Source organism: Alligator mississippiensis, chromosome 10, assembly GCF_030867095.1.
Source record: "Alligator mississippiensis isolate rAllMis1 chromosome 10, rAllMis1, whole genome shotgun sequence".
In the NCBI taxonomy this organism is placed as follows: Eukaryota; Metazoa; Chordata; order Crocodylia; family Alligatoridae; genus Alligator; species Alligator mississippiensis.
In genome coordinates, this window is record NC_081833.1 from 32,034,939 (window position 1) to 32,044,976 (window position 10,038).

A 10,038-nucleotide genomic window follows, 5' to 3' on the forward strand; every position below is an offset into this window, starting at 1 on the left:
CCTCAGACCTGTCTGGTCCTGCTCTCTATTCCTGGCCCTTTTGCTGGGCCATTGGACCTTTCTGGTCCCACTATACTCACTGGGCCTCACTAAATGCTTCAGGCTCCTCACTATCCAGCTCCTTGGGCTCATCTGGTCCTGCACTCTATTCCCCAACCCTTCACTGGGCCACTGGACCCGTGTGGTCACAGTCTTCCCTGGCCCCTCACTGGGCCTCTTGATCCACATGGTCTTCCTCCCCAAGTGCTTTGCTGTTGGGGTGTGCTCCCCTAGCCTTCCTCCTCCACAGGGTAACCTAGAAGACAGTGGGAGCTGAGGCCGCATCCTTGCCTTTCCCTGGAGTGGCCCGTGAATGGCATTCCCTGCCACAGGCAGCTCCACCACACTAACCAGCCCCAGTAGAGTGCAGTTTCACGTCTTACCAAGGACCAGTTTTCAGGCCTATCTGATCTTACTTGTCTCTCTCTGTGCTTCCCATAGATGCCCTATACCCCCTCTCCCAGGCTGCTAACCACCAGGTCCCCTGGCCCTGGCTCCCTCTCCCATCTGAGTTCTCCATCTCTAGCCCCCAGCTCACTCTTAGATCCTTTTTCCTGATCCCTTCTCATCAGATGGCATACTACCATTATCATCCTGGGCTGCTCGCCCCTCTTGCACAAACGGCTAGTTTCGTGCCCCTGGAGGCTTGTCCAATCCACCCCAGGAGAGAGTCACACACAGGCTAGGTCTAATTTTAGATTTATTTGTTTGCAAACAGACCGACCCAGGAGTTGAGTCACTCAGATCAGGGTCGACAACAAACTGGGTCTGAAACGTCTTTTTATAGCCAAGGTAAACAATAGATTTCAACGTATCGTGCAATTATTGGCAGACTTAGCATTACGTCTTGCATCGTATGTCTAGCAGTTACATGTTCTATGACGGTTTACATACATGTCTCATTTACATCTTAAATCCCCTCCCAGGGGCAGTTCTTAAGCCCCTCGCGGTCATCCTTCAGTGAGGGTCTGGTCTCTCCACCTCAGCATCTTCCCTGCCCCTCTTCTCTTATCTCTCGTAAGGAGTTATTTATTGCATCTGTTCCTGGCTCTGTCTGCAGTTTTTTTTTTTGCTATTCGTAAATCTATCATTAGCATATATGCCTTAGCAAAAGCAATTATGAAAATATGCAGAAGCAATTATAAAAGCAGGAAAATATAGATTATGCTATATTTTTACCACAATTATCCCCCCTCAAGATGCTCTCTAACTCTAATTTTAATAATTTTCAGCTATGGCTAACTTCTGATAATGCACAAACATCTCTCGGTTGACGACCGACTGTACTGTTCGTCTCACGAGAGCCATGATGCAGGGTATAATACAGGGAATCAAACAAAGTATCAACATTAGCAGACAAAAGATTAAGAACGCTCCCCTTAACCATCCAAAATTAGGGAGCCAGGATGTAAACCAATCAAAATTCCACCCGTTCCATGTTTGGACTGGGACATGTGCTACCTCCTCCATTTCATCCGCTAAGGCCTTTATCAATTCACCATTATCATCAATTTCAACACAACAATTTGATAAATTCAACTTCCTGCACACCCCTCCCTCACTTGCAAGTAAGTAGTCAAGAGCTAAGTGGTTTTGCAGTACCGTAGTACGTAGTTGAGTGAGCTGGTTGCCAATCAGACGCAGGGCTGCGGCAGTTTTATTGGTAACAATTTTTATTACGGCCTGGAGCCTAATAATTCGATTTGTCAAATATGTGGGCTCTCTCCCAACGACGTTTGGCTCCCAAGTTGCTGGACCATAGTACTGAATGATTCTCTCTGCTGGCCACTCATCATTTTTTCATTTTTGGCTTCTCCCTGCTGCAATGCCCTCAAAAGAAACATCAGTATTTCGTTTGGCTCGATGAGTTTTGGGTTGTGTTATCCAAACACCCGGAATTAAAGCCCCCAAATAACAAGTCCCAGCCCAATTGGTGGGAAGCTGCCTATATGCCCATCGCCCACAAATCCACCATAGCCCACAGGCTTCATTTGTGATGGTGGAACGAGAGCTCATTAAAGTTAGAGTTAGTGAGCTTTTTTTTTGTTGAACTCCCATTCACCTTGGTATCATTTCGATAGTGGGAACAATTAATGCCCCAAACTGAAATCCACTCCTTACTCAATAGGCAGCTACAATTGTCAAAATTGTTATGTGAGACATTTGCGCATGTCCATGCACCCTCCCAGGGGGCGATTTCCTTAGAAATCCATGTTTTCTTGCACCTTGACTGTCCCACTTTAAATCCACTTCCGTGTTGGGAAATGCAAATAGATCCAGTAACTTTTGCCACCATAATTCTCTTAGAACCATTATATCGCAAAGAAAAATTCCGGTTAAAACCCCAATCTGAGACTATACCAGTTCTATTGAGGGGAATAGGCAAGAAAGGGACTCCCTCATCACTAGAAACAGGAGTAAGCGCACACAAAAGACAACTTTCGTTAGTTAGAGCCCGAGCTGAGCCTTTAAGAAGGACCACCCATGAATTTCCCACCCATGTATTTGTAGGTGTGCCTTTAGGTTTCCATATATTATTGACAGGTTGAAGGCTTGAAGGCCAATCTTTGAGAATTGCAGACCAGACTTCTGGGTCTGGCTTTACACACAGCGGTGTTGTATCGCCGGATTGAATTATAATTTTTCGACGTGGGCAGCACTGGGAAATGGGGTGCAGGAGGGCACTAAGTATTGTAGACTTTGAAAGTTTGTAGTTAGCCTCAGTGAGGGTTCCACCCCCGTTTTGGGGACACTTACAACAGGTGGGCATAATAGCTGGGTTTGATATACCTAAAAGGGACAAGAACTTCAACAAATAGACTAGGGCCCACATCTTTGCAAGCGTAACTTTAAATCTCCAGCAGGTTCACTTTTCCATTTGTTGGCTTCTTGTTCCCGGGTGTTATCAGCTTCTGGAGTGACCACACCCTGGGAGTTGGTGTCCTCCTGATGAAAGGGCTTCACTCCCGAGCAATGGGTTCAGTTATCTCTGTTTGATAAGAGAACAGCTGTGTGTGTAGTCAGCAGCACCTGGTAGGGTCCCTCCCACCTTTCCGTAAGAGGATTCTTTCTCCACTTCTGTACCAGGACCTGGTCACCCGGTTTAAAGTTGTGGATTGGTGCATCAAGCGGGAGGCTCTGGAAGGGTGCAGCAAACCTGTGTAGGGAAGACAAAACAGACTGCAAGGCGATAACATGTTCTCAAATTTCGGATTTCCCCAAATCCACAGTAACCTGTTTCCTCCACCCCGCTGGCAAGACTCTGGGAGGCATATCAAACATTAGTTCAAAAGGTGACAATTTAATCCCTCTACGTGGTGTGCTACAAATACGAGTTAAAGCCAGTGGGAGTGCCTGCGGCCATTTCAAATGAGTCTCAATACAGATTTTTGTTAGCATAACCTTCAGTGTTTTATTCATGCACTCCACCTGACCTGAACTCTGGGGTCTCCATGGAGCATGGAGTTTTCATGTGATATCTAAAGCTTTGGACACTTCCTGTATTATTTTCTCCACAAAATGACTTCCTTGATCTGACTCAATGGATTCAGGCAACAGAAATCGGGGTATTATCTCGTGGAGTAGTACTCGTGTCACTGTGGATGCGGTAGCCGTTCTTGTGGGGTACGCTTCCACCCATCCAGTTAGTTGATCAACCAATACTAGCAGATAACGGTAATGACCAGACTTTGGAAGTTCAGCGAAGTCAATCTGCCAAGCTTGTCTGGGATAATGGGCCCACGGTCTTTCTCCCATAGGGGCTGGTGGTCTTGTAGATTTTGGGTTTACCTTTTGACAGGTCGGGCACTGAGAGACCACTCTCTGGGCTTCCAAATAAAGTCCTGGAGCCATCATTTGACGAGTTAACAAGTCTCCCATCGCATTGCCTCCCATGTGAGTGGTATAATGTAACCGGTGGAGTATCTCTCCCAATAAGCATCGAGGTATTAATACTTTCCCACCGGGTACAATCCACCATCCCTGAGGGTTCTTAATAGCCTAGAGCTCTGCGGCTAGCTTATCTGATCCTGGGCCATACTTTGCTTTATAATCTTCTAAGTAAAAGGGCACCTCATGGGCCGAGCCCTGAAACACTGCCTCTTCTCCCATCTGTGCCGCCTCTTTGGCTGCTACGTCAGCCTTCGCATTTCCCCTTCTCTGGCGCTCGTCTGCAGCCTTGCCATGGGCTTTAACATGCACCACGGCCACCTCTTTCGGTAGCCAGAGGGCTTCCAATAGCATTACAATCTGTGGCCCATTTGCAATCTTTTGTCCAGAGGCCGTGATGAACCCACGTTTTTTTCACAACAACCCATGGGCATGTACAATGGCAAAGGCATAGCGCGAATCTGTAAAAATGTTCACTCTTTTGTCTTTTCCTAATACCAATGCACATGTCAGGGCAGTGAGCTCCGCTGCCTGTGCTGACCAGTTTGCAGGGAGTTTTTTTTTTTCATATAGTCTCAGTTAAGATTATCACAGCACACCCCGTATGCAGCACGCCATGTATTACACTACTTGAATCATCTATGAAGAACTCCTCCTCCGGGTCCTCGAGTGGGTCGTCTGTCAAGTCAGGACGGATTAGTATTGTCCGAGTCAATACCTCTAAGCAATCATGGCACGGAGGTCCCGGTTCTGGTATCAGGGTGGCTGGGTTCAAAGCAGTGGTGTGCTTGAAGGTGAGGCCTGGATTAGATAGGAGAAAGATTTCATATCTGGATTGTCTGGAGGGGTTTAAGAATTTCCCTCCCTCTCCTCTGAGGATCTGGGGAACCCCATGGGGTGTATATTTTGGGACCATAGGATAATTCACTAAAACCTTTTTGTTTACAGCTCTCTAGTCTTGCACTAACCTGAAGGAGGCACCATCTGCTTTGGGCACACCCAGGATCGGGGTGTTAAAGGGGGATGATTCCTCTATTAACCACCCATACTGCTTGAATTTTTTAATCAGCGGCTTTAAACCTGCGCGGGTGGATTTCTTCAGAGAATACTGTCTCACACACACAGGACCCTCTCCCTCCTTTAGAGGAATCTTGACTGGATTTATGTATTTTGCCCGGGCAGGAGTTCCATCTGCCCACACACATGAATCAACTTTCTCTAAAATCTCAATTCCTTTGGCTTCTGACACAGTCTCAGCTGCCCTGAGGGCCATTTGGTAATTTGAACCCTGCTTCACGGGTAGCTGCATCACAATTTGATCCTCACGGAAGAAGATTTCAGCTTGGAGTTTTGTTAGTAGATCTCGCCCCAAGAGAGCTACGGGACAGGCGGGTGAAACGATAAAAGCATGCTCTAACATATTATTCCCAATTTTTGTGAGGAGGGGCTTGCATACAGGCAATCTTGTTCGTCTTCCCTCTATACCTTTTACAGTCGCATGCTTTCCGCTTTCTTTAGCTAAAGGGGGCTTTCCGGTCTCCTTCAGCTAGTATCTTCCCCGAGGAGTCCACCCGCTTCTGGCGGCCCCCCTCCTGAGCTATCCTCCATTTGTCCTTCAGCTTAGGGCAGTCCCTCTTCCAGTATTCCTTTCTCTCGGCAATATGCACATTCGTCAGGCTTAGGTCGGCCTTTTCTAGTCTTCTTCCCCCCCCCTCAGGTTTCTCCTTCCATCGCCCGCCAATGTCTGCGCTTTTGCCCAAGGCAGCTGCTAGCATTGCCATCTGTCTTTGTCCACACTTTTCCTCTCTCCTCTCTGCCACCTGATCACGATTCCCATAAACTTTATATGCAATCTCTACAAGTTCTGAAAGGAGTTTTTTTAGTCCCCCCCTCAGTCTTTTGCAGCTTTTTCCTCATGTGGGGGAGGTGTTTTTAGAACGGCTTGTGTCAGCTATCTCTTCCCGATCCGTTTGGTCTGTGTCCGGTGGTGTTTTAGCCTCATCCCAGCGCCTTAACCCTTGAGTCAGATCTCCCTCACTATCAGAATCAGAGAGGACTCGGGGCTTTCTCCCAGCGTCTTTTGCCAATAACATCTTACACATTTTTCCTTTATACTTCTGAATCCATGGGGGAATGGGATTCATCACAGCACTCACCCAGCAATCTATATACGGATACTGATCCCAATGACCGTCCCTTGTTATCACACCTAACACTGCATTAGCCAACTTCACATCAAAAGAACTGACATCCGGCCACCCCACTTCAAACGACGGCTATTCCAATTGACAGAAAGTAATCAATCTGTCCTTTGACATCATCTCTATTCCGTAATTTTCTTTGAACTTACTAAAGTTCCTTAGCATGCATCCTAATGGGGTTGTAGAGTTTTTTTCCCGGGAGCTACCCGAACCCATTGTGTCAACCAAAATTCAGACCTATTTGCTGAACACTAAAACAAAATCACTCAAAACAAAGTCCCCGGGGCTAATGTTCAGACTTATATACTGAACGTTTTAAAATTCCAAAATCCCCGAGAGACTATTCAAATGACACAAGGAAAGCGAATACTTACTCCTGCCAACACCCTGGCGCCGTCTCTTCGGACCCTGCTCAGCCTGGGTGACTCATTCAGTGGAGAGCCTTTTAACCTCTTGGGTGTCCCGACTCACGTTCCCAGTGACCGTGACAGACTCCAAAATCAGTCTGGTGCGCACTTCACAGACACCTTTCCCGCTTCTGTCGTTGACCCCAGGGTAGGCCAAGAGCCTCTCCTGGCTGGCTCGCCAAATTGTTGCACAAACGGCTAGTTTCGTGCCCCTGGAGGCTTGTCCAATCCACCCCAGGAGAGAGTCACACACAGGCTAGGTCTAATTTTAGATTTATTTGTTTGCAAACAGACCGACCCAGGAGTTGAGCCACTCAGATCAGGGTCGACAACAAACTGGGTCTGAAACGTCTTTTTATAGCCAAGGTAAACAATAGATTTCAACGTATCGTGCAATTATTGGCAGACTTAGCATTACGTCTTGCATCGTATGTCTAGCAGTTACATGTTCTATGACTGTTTACATACATGTCTCATTTACATCTTAAATCCCCTCCCAGGGGCAGTTCTTAAGCCCCTCGCGGTCATCCTTCGGTGAGGGTCTGGTCTCTCCACCTCAGCATCTTCCCTGCCCCTCTTCTCTTATCTCTCGTAAGGAGTTATTTATTGCATCTGTTCCTGGCTCTGTCTGCAGAAGTTTTTTTTTTTGCTATTCATAAATCTATCATTAGCATATATGCCTTAGCAAAAGCAATTATGAAAATATGCAGAAGCAATTATAAAAGCAGAAAAATATAGATTATGCTATATTTTTACCACACCCCTTGCCCCCTTCCGCTTTGCTGTGGCCACACAAGGACCTTCAGCCTCTCCTAAGCCCTGGCCCCACCTCGGGCCAGCCAAGAACTCCAGGCTTTCCCTCTGCCATGGTATATTTCACCTTTCAGCCCCTCCTGTCCCCTGGCCCCACACAGGCCAGTTGAGATTCCCAGGGTTAGTCCTCTGGCTGTCAGCCCTCTTGTCATTGTGGGTCCACCCTCTTGGGCCCCTCCACAGATCACTCTCCCTGGGCTCGGAGCCCTCCATAGGTCTTCCTGTATAGCCCATTCCTTTTCTGGGCTCATCCAGATGCCTCACTAGGCCCCTGTTCTCTGCCCCACTCACTGGATTCACCCAGCCCCTCCACTAGGTCTCTCAGACACCCAGCCCCTCTCCCATGGCTCACCTGGCCCCTCACTAGGTCCACACACTCTCCCAGGGCTTGTCTGACCCCTCCCTAGGCCCCCATGCACTCGGCCCCTCTCTCTCTGGGCTCACCTGGCCTCTTAACAGGCTTCAGGCACCCAGCCTCCTTCTCAGGGCTCTGAGCCCCACACTGGGTCCCCAGGAACCTCCTCCATCTCCTTAGCTCCTACCCAAACCTCAGACATTCTTTTCACTGGCATTCAGGAGCTGCAGCCTTCCAGCTGGGTGATGTTCCTACACCAGCTCCCAAGATATTATTACCAGCCCTGCTCTCAGGGTCTGGGCTTATACCCCATCTAAACTCAGCCCTCTTCCAATCAGGTGACTCCCATGATAAGGCCTAGCCTCACCTGCTAGCCCCTGGGCCAGCTGAGTCCACAATTAACCCTGACCCACACCTGCATTTGGCTCAATAGGCTGCCTGACCACTTCAAGTAGCAGGCACACCAAATGCCCTGCCACACGCTGCTGGTTCATGTGCCCCATGCACCATTTGCCCTATCTGGGCACATAGGCACAGGCTGTACCACCCAGTCAGATCCTATTTGCCTGATTACACTGCTGTCCCTTGAGGGCATGGCATAGCTCCAAGGCTGATAGGCTCACACATACCTGTCATTCTTGCTCCTCTTCCAGCTGCTCCTTATCTTTAAAAGAAAGTGCTCCCTTGCTAAGTCAGGGCTTAGGGCAAACCTCTGGTCCTGCCTGCTCTGGGAAGTTTCCATTCCCACCACATTTCTCAGCCCCTCTTGTCCAAACTCTTTCTGCCTCCTCTTCTCCCTGGGTTCTCTGCCATTTGCCCTTGCTGCCAGAGCAGCCAAACTGCACCATCCATTTCTGGGGGAGGGAGGATGGCTGGAAGATATTTCCCAATTCATTCCTTCCCTTCCCATAGCACTCAAGCTTCAATGCCAAAGGCCAGCACTTGCTTGAGAAGACCTCTCCTCATTTTTTCCAGGCTAGCCTGCTTCCCTCAGTATAAGAGAAGTTAAAATGCCTTGTTACACATCCAGAGTCATGCACATGCCTTGCTCTGCACTTGTGCTGAAAGATGCCTCCAGCTGTAAATAGCTACCTACTTAACATAGAAGTCAAAGGTGTCTGGATATGATGCTAGTCTCTGTGCTGTTGGTTACAGAAACTGATGTCTCTTAACCATGATAGCCAGATTGACTATCTGTGTTGCTTAGCCAGTGCCTGTGTAGTGATCATTGGGTTCACTAAAACACAGGTGTACATGAATGGGAAAAATTAAAACTAAAAAAATTAATTGTGGAGCTATAGGCAACTTCTTCAGTCCCTTTTTATGGCTCTCACTAACTAGCTACTTAACTAAGGGACCATCTCCCAATTATCATCTTCCTCAGTCTCCTCAGTTGGGAACCATCTTTAAATTACAACTTCAAATTTAACAGCACGGTGGCCAGAATGGACTCTCAGAATAATAGAAAAATAGGGCTGGAAGGGTCTTTTAGAGATCATCTAATCCTACCCCCTTCCTGAGGCAGGATCATCCCTATCCAAACCATCTTAAGAAAATCCTTGCCTAACCTACCAGTGTTACAATAACCACGCAGGCAACTCTGGCACAAAACCACAAAGCATAGCACTCCAAACTGCCACAGGTCAAGCAGGGGAACAAGGGTGGCCTATGTCCTGCTGCTGCGAGGGTTGTTTGGATCCAAGGAAGAGAGCCATGTCCCCACTACAGAGGAAGACAAAAAACCTTGGGGGGGGGGGAAAGAGAGGGGGTGTTCATCCATTCATGTGCGTCACTAATTATGATGAGGCATTTGTCACCCTGTCACTTGTACCTAATGCTTCTACTGATGCAGCCCAAAATTGCAATCACCTTTTGTGCAACTACATCACATTGCAGACTCATACTGAGTCTCTGATTCACCAAGGCTCCTAGATCATCTTCCACAGTGCTGCCATGCAGCCAGGCATCACCCATCTTGCGTGTGCGTTTTTGATTATTCTTCCTAACACGCAGTCTCTTGCATTTGTCAGTGTAACAGGGGGCCTGCTCAGGGCCAATCTAACCGTGGCCCACCCACCTGTTCCTGGGCCAACCACCCGCATTCTCACCTGCCATGCCTTGATGTTAATTATTTAATAGATGGTAATTAAGCAGGAGGCTGCCCATTTCATGCCCCAATGCCAGGGGGCACTATCTGCAGCTCTATTCCTCCCCTACACCACAGCCCAAGCCTTGCAGATGGTATCCAGATGTTCTCATCTTCACCGGCCCCCACACTGGCCCCAGAATCCTCCTGATTGAACCCCACCTAGAATCCTCTCATCAGGTGGTCTCA

General features: G+C 48.1%; 1 long non-coding RNA gene across 1 annotated transcript; it reads right to left on the bottom strand.

Annotated features, from left to right (window-relative positions):
• Positions 1 to 722: 722 nt before the first annotated feature.
• On the bottom strand, positions 723 to 9,434 carry LOC132243569 (uncharacterized). Its single transcript, XR_009455206.1, has 2 exons — positions 6,503 to 9,434; positions 723 to 4,728 (listed from the first exon to the last, which is right to left on the bottom strand). It is a non-coding gene; the product is annotated as an uncharacterized LOC132243569 (long non-coding RNA).
• Positions 9,435 to 10,038: the final 604 nt, after the last annotated feature.